At 41.4% G+C, this 7,611-nt stretch overlaps 1 long non-coding RNA gene across 1 annotated transcript in view; it reads left to right on the top strand.

The window, feature by feature from the left end:
- Window positions 1-2,540: 2,540 nt before the first annotated feature.
- Window positions 2,541-7,611, top strand: part of LOC147755744 (uncharacterized) — a 52,993-nt gene continuing 47,922 nt past the window's right edge. The window contains exon 1 of the long non-coding RNA XR_015326541.1: window positions 2,541-3,030. This is a non-coding gene — a long non-coding RNA (uncharacterized LOC147755744). The remainder of the gene's footprint in view (window positions 3,031-7,611) is intronic.

The raw sequence follows: 7,611 nt of genomic DNA, 5'->3' as shown, positions 1-7,611 counted from the left end.
GCGCGGTAAACGGATCATGCAATGCTTTACCACGCATCACCTGATACACCATAGGCGCCTTTCGTTTAGTAACCATACAGGCATTCATGGGCCTTGACCGGATCGAACTATTTTGAGGTGACTCCACTGCACCCTACATGTTAACGAAGCGAAGAGTGTGGAGTATATATTTTTGCAAAAAAAGACGTGCAACACACACGAAGACATACGGCTAAATCAATAGGCGGTTGGGCCGGCTTTCTAAGCGGATCTTATACGTAGTAGATTCAAGTATTGTGGACGATCCGAGCGTCCTCTCCCTTTCTCGCATGTTCCATGTCGTCTGCTCTCATTTTCTCTCTTTATCTCATGCTTCTCCTCGCCGTCTATTTCTATCTGCAACCCGGCGTTTGTTTTCGACAGATAAGACATCATTGCGCCCCCGATATAAACGGGACCCTTGGGAGTGAGGGGAAACGGCAAACGGAAGGCTTTGTCGAGGCCTGGCCGCGGAGAATTTCGAGTCGAACAGATATACAACAGATAGCGTGAAGCTTTATAGCCGTCGAATGCTGCCGCAGTAACGCTCGCTACTCGTGTTCGTGTTGCTACCAAATCTAGGATATCATCCATCGATGCAGGCTCGACAAGGCTGGGTGCAAGCCAGGCCATATGTGAGTAAGCTGGAAAAGAGTTTCAATTCGGGCTGGACAGAAGCATTACTGCTAAATCGTGCCATGTTTCAGTCATCGGTAGAAGGCCGGTCAGTCGGTCGGTTGTTGCTCCACTAATGAATGGCCGTATGAAGCAACCGTGTTCCTTTGCCTGAGTATGGGTTGACAGCGAGATGAAATTCCCCAAGAGAGCTGTCAATCATTCAATAACAATAATAATCGCTTTAGAAAACTAATAACACCGTAAATGCCATCGGAAAGCCGAACCTTGCTTCAGATAGGTTGGTTAAAAGGCCAACCGCCGTTATAGTCGCTGAAGCCGTTACCTAGAAAGGTAGGAAGTCGGAAGGAAAATCCGGCCTGCTAGTGATTTACAGGGAAAAATGAGACAGGGATGTTTGAGCTGGCAACTCATTTTGGCGCGAACGTTAGAATGTGAATTAGGTCGGCATCAATATCAAAGTATCTTGACCCTCAAACGTCGAATGTTCCCTCTTCTGCGTTTCAGTGAATGGGCGGCTATCCCTGCGGACGCAAATGTGAATAGGAACGTGTGAACTTCGTATAAAAAGAGGCTGCTATTGGCATGGGCATTACATTGAAATGATGTAATGTAAAGGTGTATGTATGTATGTATAGGTTATTTTATATAGATCTCTTCTTGTTTTTAAGTTAGGCTCTTCAATCAAGATATGCGCACAGAGTTTGCATACTACTGGCTTTGAACGAAAAACTTCGTTTGGGTAGAACATAGGGCCGTATTTTACCTTTCTGCTTCCAAAAAACACTTTAATGTCGAGTCGACAAAATGCTCTTCAACTAATCGGTAGAAATAGTAGGATAAGTAATGAAGTAAGTTCAGTCCTTGTGATGTGGAGTAAACTTCAGAAAAATCGAGATTTCGTAAGCTTAACGAACAGAATAATTAAGTGTTTATAAATATACAGGACTGAATGGATTGAGATATTGCCTAACTTCACTCGTTGGCCCACGTAAAAAGGTTGAGGTCACAACCTGTTCGTGCTAAGAATCAACCTCTTTCGGCCTAATAAACTGCATGATAAACACACAGCCCATTATGTTTTAATAGGTAGCTAACAAAATTCTAGTATAATATATGTGTTTTACAGATGCTCCATTAAGGAGCTGTTTTTTACAACTACAGCCCCTTCATGAACTATTAGTGGTAAGTGGGTTGCCTTCCACATAGGGTCCAGACGACAAAAACGATTCTGTTTTAACAGCCTCGCTTACAAAATGTGTGAAAGTACACTATTGTCAGCCATTGCCGAAATGAGAGTACCTCAAAATGAGAAACTCAAATATGCGCCTATATCTCAGCTCTCGTCTGGTAAAGAAAGCGTTTTTCACTGCGGAAACTGCAGAAAACACATATGTATCGTACTCCAAATGTTAGGAACCACTATTGTTTCAGGTAGAATGTCAAATTGCCTATAAGTTTCATATAAATTGTAGCCGTCTTCACATCAAAAAGCACAAGGTGTATATCTTCTTCAAAACAACGAGGTTATCTTTAAAATTGGCATTTGACACGGTTTCATTGTTGCTAGCGAGATTCAAAACAACATGACTAGAAACGTAAATTGTTGCTATTACCAACATTTGTGAAGCTTCTGATTCCAATCAACGCGGACTATCAGTCCGACATGTTATTTAAGGTGTCTCCCTTAGAGTTAAGAAACACGGCTTAGACTTGAAAGCCTATCGATTCGAATTAGGTAAACTGACAAAACTATCCTGCATGCAAACATCTGCGTGAGGCTATATACGAACGATCTAACCAGTAATTGGTAATGATTCTGGCCTATCAATCTATGAATATCAATAAGTAAAGAAGCTGTCGATCCCCTTGATTTTCAGAACTCCCTCTTTCACTCCAATGGCCCACGTCCAACAGCCCCACGTTTCTATCCGATCGTCTTAACAATGTTTGATATGCGTTTTGAATCAAACTAGTGTTGTTACGCTGCCCGCTAGCGCCAGAACTAGATTCATATATCCGACCTCAGTCGTCTGCTTTGTTTACTGTTACAGTAATTGTTACTGTTGCAACAATAGCGGTGAAAACAACACCAACCACAAGAGCAGTAATAGTAATGAAGGAAATAAGTACGAAACACGAAAACAAGCGATTAATCGAAGAGAGCTATATGATGCCTTCGGCCTGTGTTCGTTAATTGTCTAACCATTTGTGAGACAACAGGACAAACTCCACGTGCCTAACGCCAGTCGCCAATTCGATCCTGTTAAGTGGTCTACTCGTTTATTGTTATATGTCGAGGCTGGCGTAACGTGCATCAGCAGTTGGGTCGGAGCCCATCTATGGCCTTGCTAAGGGAAGTGTTATGGTTGCGAAGTACGTGTGCCTATCGAGCTGGAGGAAAATGACACAGATGTAGCAATATCCCAAAGATTTCTCCTTAAAGGGCTGTCGACAGCAACAATAAGTATAACAGAAACAAATTTTAGAACTTAATGAAGCAACAGATAGAATTTTGCGTATTAAATAATAACAAAGCGTAGACAATCCGCGAAGCCCCAACAGAGATGGTGGCGTCTCATTCGTCGGTGCCCTTTGAATCTAAACGTTTGTGCGCGTTCATAGCTCTGTACCATTGTTAAGCCATAGTACCTTGGTTTTTAGAAGCCCGGACAGTTACTCCACTACAGTAATCGTTAAACGTGATAGTTTGCTAACGATAATTAATGAGAACGCGCCACTTGGGCTCTTTTTCTCTATGTAATTCTGTATTATAGACAGAACTTTTTTTTTCCCGGCGTACATAAAGGGTTGCTTTACCAATGTGCGGTTGTTTTTCGGTCGAAGCAAATTGAATCTATATATTATCTTAGAGACGTAAATGCGCTTTTCTCGTTTTAAAAAAAAAATTTGAAAACAATGTATCCATTCATTTTCCACGAGTCACGTGTTTTCGCTTGATGTCTTAGCATCTCCTTTCATTCGGTAGGCATCCCCGAGGTAAGTCTCATGGAAAACAGTATTAGATAATGCGTCCTTTATATATCGAAGCAGCGTTGCTGATATATGCTGCAAAAAACTAAATTATAGAAAATCAACAAAGGTGGGTGTTAAAGAGAATGTCGTGCTTTGTAGTCATATGAATACCCAATAAATGTTTTACGAATAGCATCGGACGATGCACTTGTACGCCTTATTCTGCTTTTATAACCCTCAGTTTAACTCGCTATTAGTAAGTTTCAGCTGTCCAGGTGGCTTCTTTTGTATCATACACAAACCCCCCAAAGAACTTCAGATATATTAATCTTATATACCTATATTTCTCCGGTTCGCGTAAACCGAATAATGCCAGTATACCCCGCTGAAAGTCACAGCACTCGCGATAGATTTCCTTTCGCAGCACACTTACAGTGCCTTCGGGCTTGTTCGCCCTCCCTCACTGTCTGCGATCGCAGCGATACATTAGCACTCTATAGGGCGAAGTAGACAGTCATTCGAGAATTGGCAAAAGGGAACAGATGCGCTCCCTTTTCACTTGGGCCAGTTCTGCTGCCAAGGTATGCTTACTTTCCCTCGTCGCCCTGTCCAGCCATTTCAACTAGTAGCGACGCAGACGATCTGTTTGTGTTGCTCTGCATGAATCACCTACGTCGAACGCGAACACAACGAGCGTCTGTAGACAGGCGCGTGAACATTTGGTATCTGGGTTGCCGCAGAAACTCAGGCACAGTTTTACTTCCAGCACCCTTGCACTGGCTGCTTCCGACCAGACTGATCACGCAATGTGGGTCGTTGAGGAGCCATCCCATTCACTGAGGGACATCCCGTTGCCCCTCGAGCTCAGTGCGAAGTTGCGTAGACAAGCAGACTGGAACGTTAGTTTTCAGTTGAGAATCTTTTTCCTCTTTTTGGACTTGTTCCGTAGGACTACAAGCAGAACAAACGCCTCTAGGCATCTAATCGAGGCCATGGGCAAGCCATTGAGTTTGCTGAATTGTATGTATGTTGTATGTATGAGACGCTGTAATACAACATAACTAGAATCTCCTGCTGAGCACTTTTCTGATCAGCCATCAGTGTATGCTCTGTGTAGCTTCTCATTGTTGGTAAAGTTGATCTTCGTATTACATAGCTGACCTACTATAATGGTATGAATTAGGCCAGGGTACAAAGTTTAAGCTAAGGATTGAACTGTAAGCAAGGGAAAGTGGGGTCGTATGCGGTGTGCATCGCTAGTGGAATCTTGAGCTATATTAAAACAGTTAACTAAGCTATATCAAACTATATAAGACTATAAGCTATATCTAGCCCAGATCGGAAGAACGACAAAGTTTCATGGCCAACCTGTTGTTACAATTCAGTGCTGAGAACCAAATTCTTTTTATTTTTCTGAGAAAAAATCAAAATAATCTGAAAGGACATCGGTTGACATAAACACGCCAGCGTTACGCAGCAGCCTGACAAGGTGTCTGTATACAGATTAAAAACAAACGCTTATTTATAGCAGGCAATCACCTGAAAGGCTCCTGATAGAGCTATATGAAGAGTGCAATAAGTAGACGCATCAGACGAAGTTGCCTAGGCTCAAAACCATGTATACACACATTTCGTTTTCAGCTGGAAGCGGCCAGCCGACTGAAGCAATGCTTGACAGGAACCCCAGACGTAAAATTTGAGAGAAGTAGCACATCATTATAATTACATGGTCATTGTTTGAATACTGCCTAAACTTGAAGGGGCGCAGAAAGAAAATATGGTCAAATCGGTAAAAGCGCGGTGTGTGCGAAAGGAATGAGTGGCAGGGACGAGAATGATATATATATATATATATATATATATATATATATCGGATCTCTGGAAATGATTCTATTCAGAATGTTTTTACGTGTTGGTTCTTGTGACTATGTTACCATTCTTAGCATTCATACATGCACCTTTCTTTTCTAGGGGCTTCATTGTTGTGCAACTTTTTTGCGGAATATAGCGATTTGTTACGAGAAAAGGGCGTCATCGGAAGAAAACTGTTGGCCACAGTTTTCGGTCCGCTTGCCCGTTTACATGCCCTCATCGATATCAGCCTATAAGAATAATTGTAGACTGGTTATCACTATACCGTTTACGACTATGCTGTTCCTGGAAAAAGTCGATGCATTTGTTAAACATTAGTGTAAATTAATGGAACCTTGCTGCAAAAACGGGGATGCGCATCGCAACAGTTTGATGAATGCTTTTTGGTCTAACCTGTAAAGTTTTTTCGACCTTTGGATACCCGCGGAAACCTAACTCCAATTATAATAAATAATATTATAAATGCCCTTTGCTTTTTAGCAATATAGACTGACATCGAGCTATTTAAGTAACAGTAGCAGGCAGATGACCGAATATTGGTGAATGATACGGTGGCTGAGAGTAATTCTTTTTTAAAACGGTAAACTGTTGTAGTTGAGGGACAGGCAGACAGTCTTAAATATGTTCTACTGTTAAGGCCATATTGCAGAAAGGCCACGGAAGGTCGTGGAAGGAAAAAGAAGCAGCTGTCAAAATATTGTCCGAACAAACATTTGGGGGTACGATCAACGGTATTGCGTCAACGGTGTTATTGATAAAAGTGCGAATTCGCAGAGGCTGCTGACCAAGTGCTATCCGAAGCGACAAAAAGCTTTCTTGTGTAGCTGTATGCTAGAAATGCTTTATTTTGTACTGGCGTCCGAACCGGCTTGTTTTTTCAAATGAATGATGTCTTACGAGCATCGTTTCTATTACTGCCTCCATCTGCTAAATAGACTGACTCTAAAAGATCGTTAGCGGTGGTTCTTTTGAACTTACGCCCATAAGACTGTATGCCCAGTATTTCGAAACTAGATCAGCATGGTCCCCAGGGGGTTGACAGGCTTACATGTAAGCATTGCGCCATGACTCGAAACCTAGATCTAGCTAACATTTAAAAACTTACGTGTCTTTTTCGGGATTGAGAGAAGTCGAGCTAATGCCGTAAGGGATATTTATTGGGTCCTTCGAGTGATTCGATGCTGTCCTATTTATATTATAAGGTGCAGTTATAATGTGTGAAAGCGGTTCCTCCATTAGAGTTTTATTTGTGAATCTTTATCAGATATTGTCTGATATCGCGTTACTTACGTTTTCATGTTTAATTTCAATGACAGAAATAAGCGCATTATAAAAATTCAGATCTGAAGTGGTTGGAGCTAAAAAAAAAAGCAGGAAGTATTAAATAATGCTTTTTTACTACAACTAAATTAGACACTTATAGTGGCCGTCGTTATTGGCCTAATGCACTATAATAACTGGCTAAGTAGGTAAATTAAAAGAAAAATGTAAATGTGAAATTCGTGTATCTGATATCGGCCGCTAAGAATAACCTGCCCTACCACCTCACCGGTCGCCTACTGAATTTTGGTTGAATCATATTTATGACTGAAGATGTACTGCTGGACGCGTATACGGAATATCATGGCAAGACATTCTATATAGCCGTCTACAGCGTAAACTTGATTGGAGTGCTTATGGTACGATGCGTCATAGTGGCTGATAGCCTTATACATTTAATTTCATCCTGGTACTATTTAATCAACTAGGTTCCTGATTTTGTCGACGAGACAACACCGGTGATTAAAAAAACGTCAGGTAATCAATTATTTTCCACAATAAGAATCCCTAGTTCAGGTTTGTCAGGATCTTTCTTGACTCCAGGCGTAATTTGAGTAAATAGTTATGCCTACCTCCAATCAACAGCTGGTCCACATCTGTTCAAAGCAACGGCTGCTGAAAAAGCAATGGCAAACTAAGCTGGGTGTGAAAAAGGAATTTTCTTACGAAGATATAATTAGTTTGTTCAAAGCCCATTTGCAGAACTGCATGTATCGATTTTATAGACTATCAATCATTATTTGCTGTTTGAAATGTTGCAAAGCTAAACGGGTTCTGCTCGAAATATAT

The sequence above is a fragment of the Varroa destructor genome, unplaced genomic scaffold (assembly GCF_002443255.2).
Source record: "Varroa destructor unplaced genomic scaffold, Vdes_3.0 BEIS01000004.1, whole genome shotgun sequence".
Classification (NCBI taxonomy): Eukaryota; Metazoa; Arthropoda; class Arachnida; order Mesostigmata; family Varroidae; genus Varroa; species Varroa destructor.
Note: the sequence above shows the minus strand (reverse complement) of the source record. Positions and strands in the feature narration are given on the sequence as shown.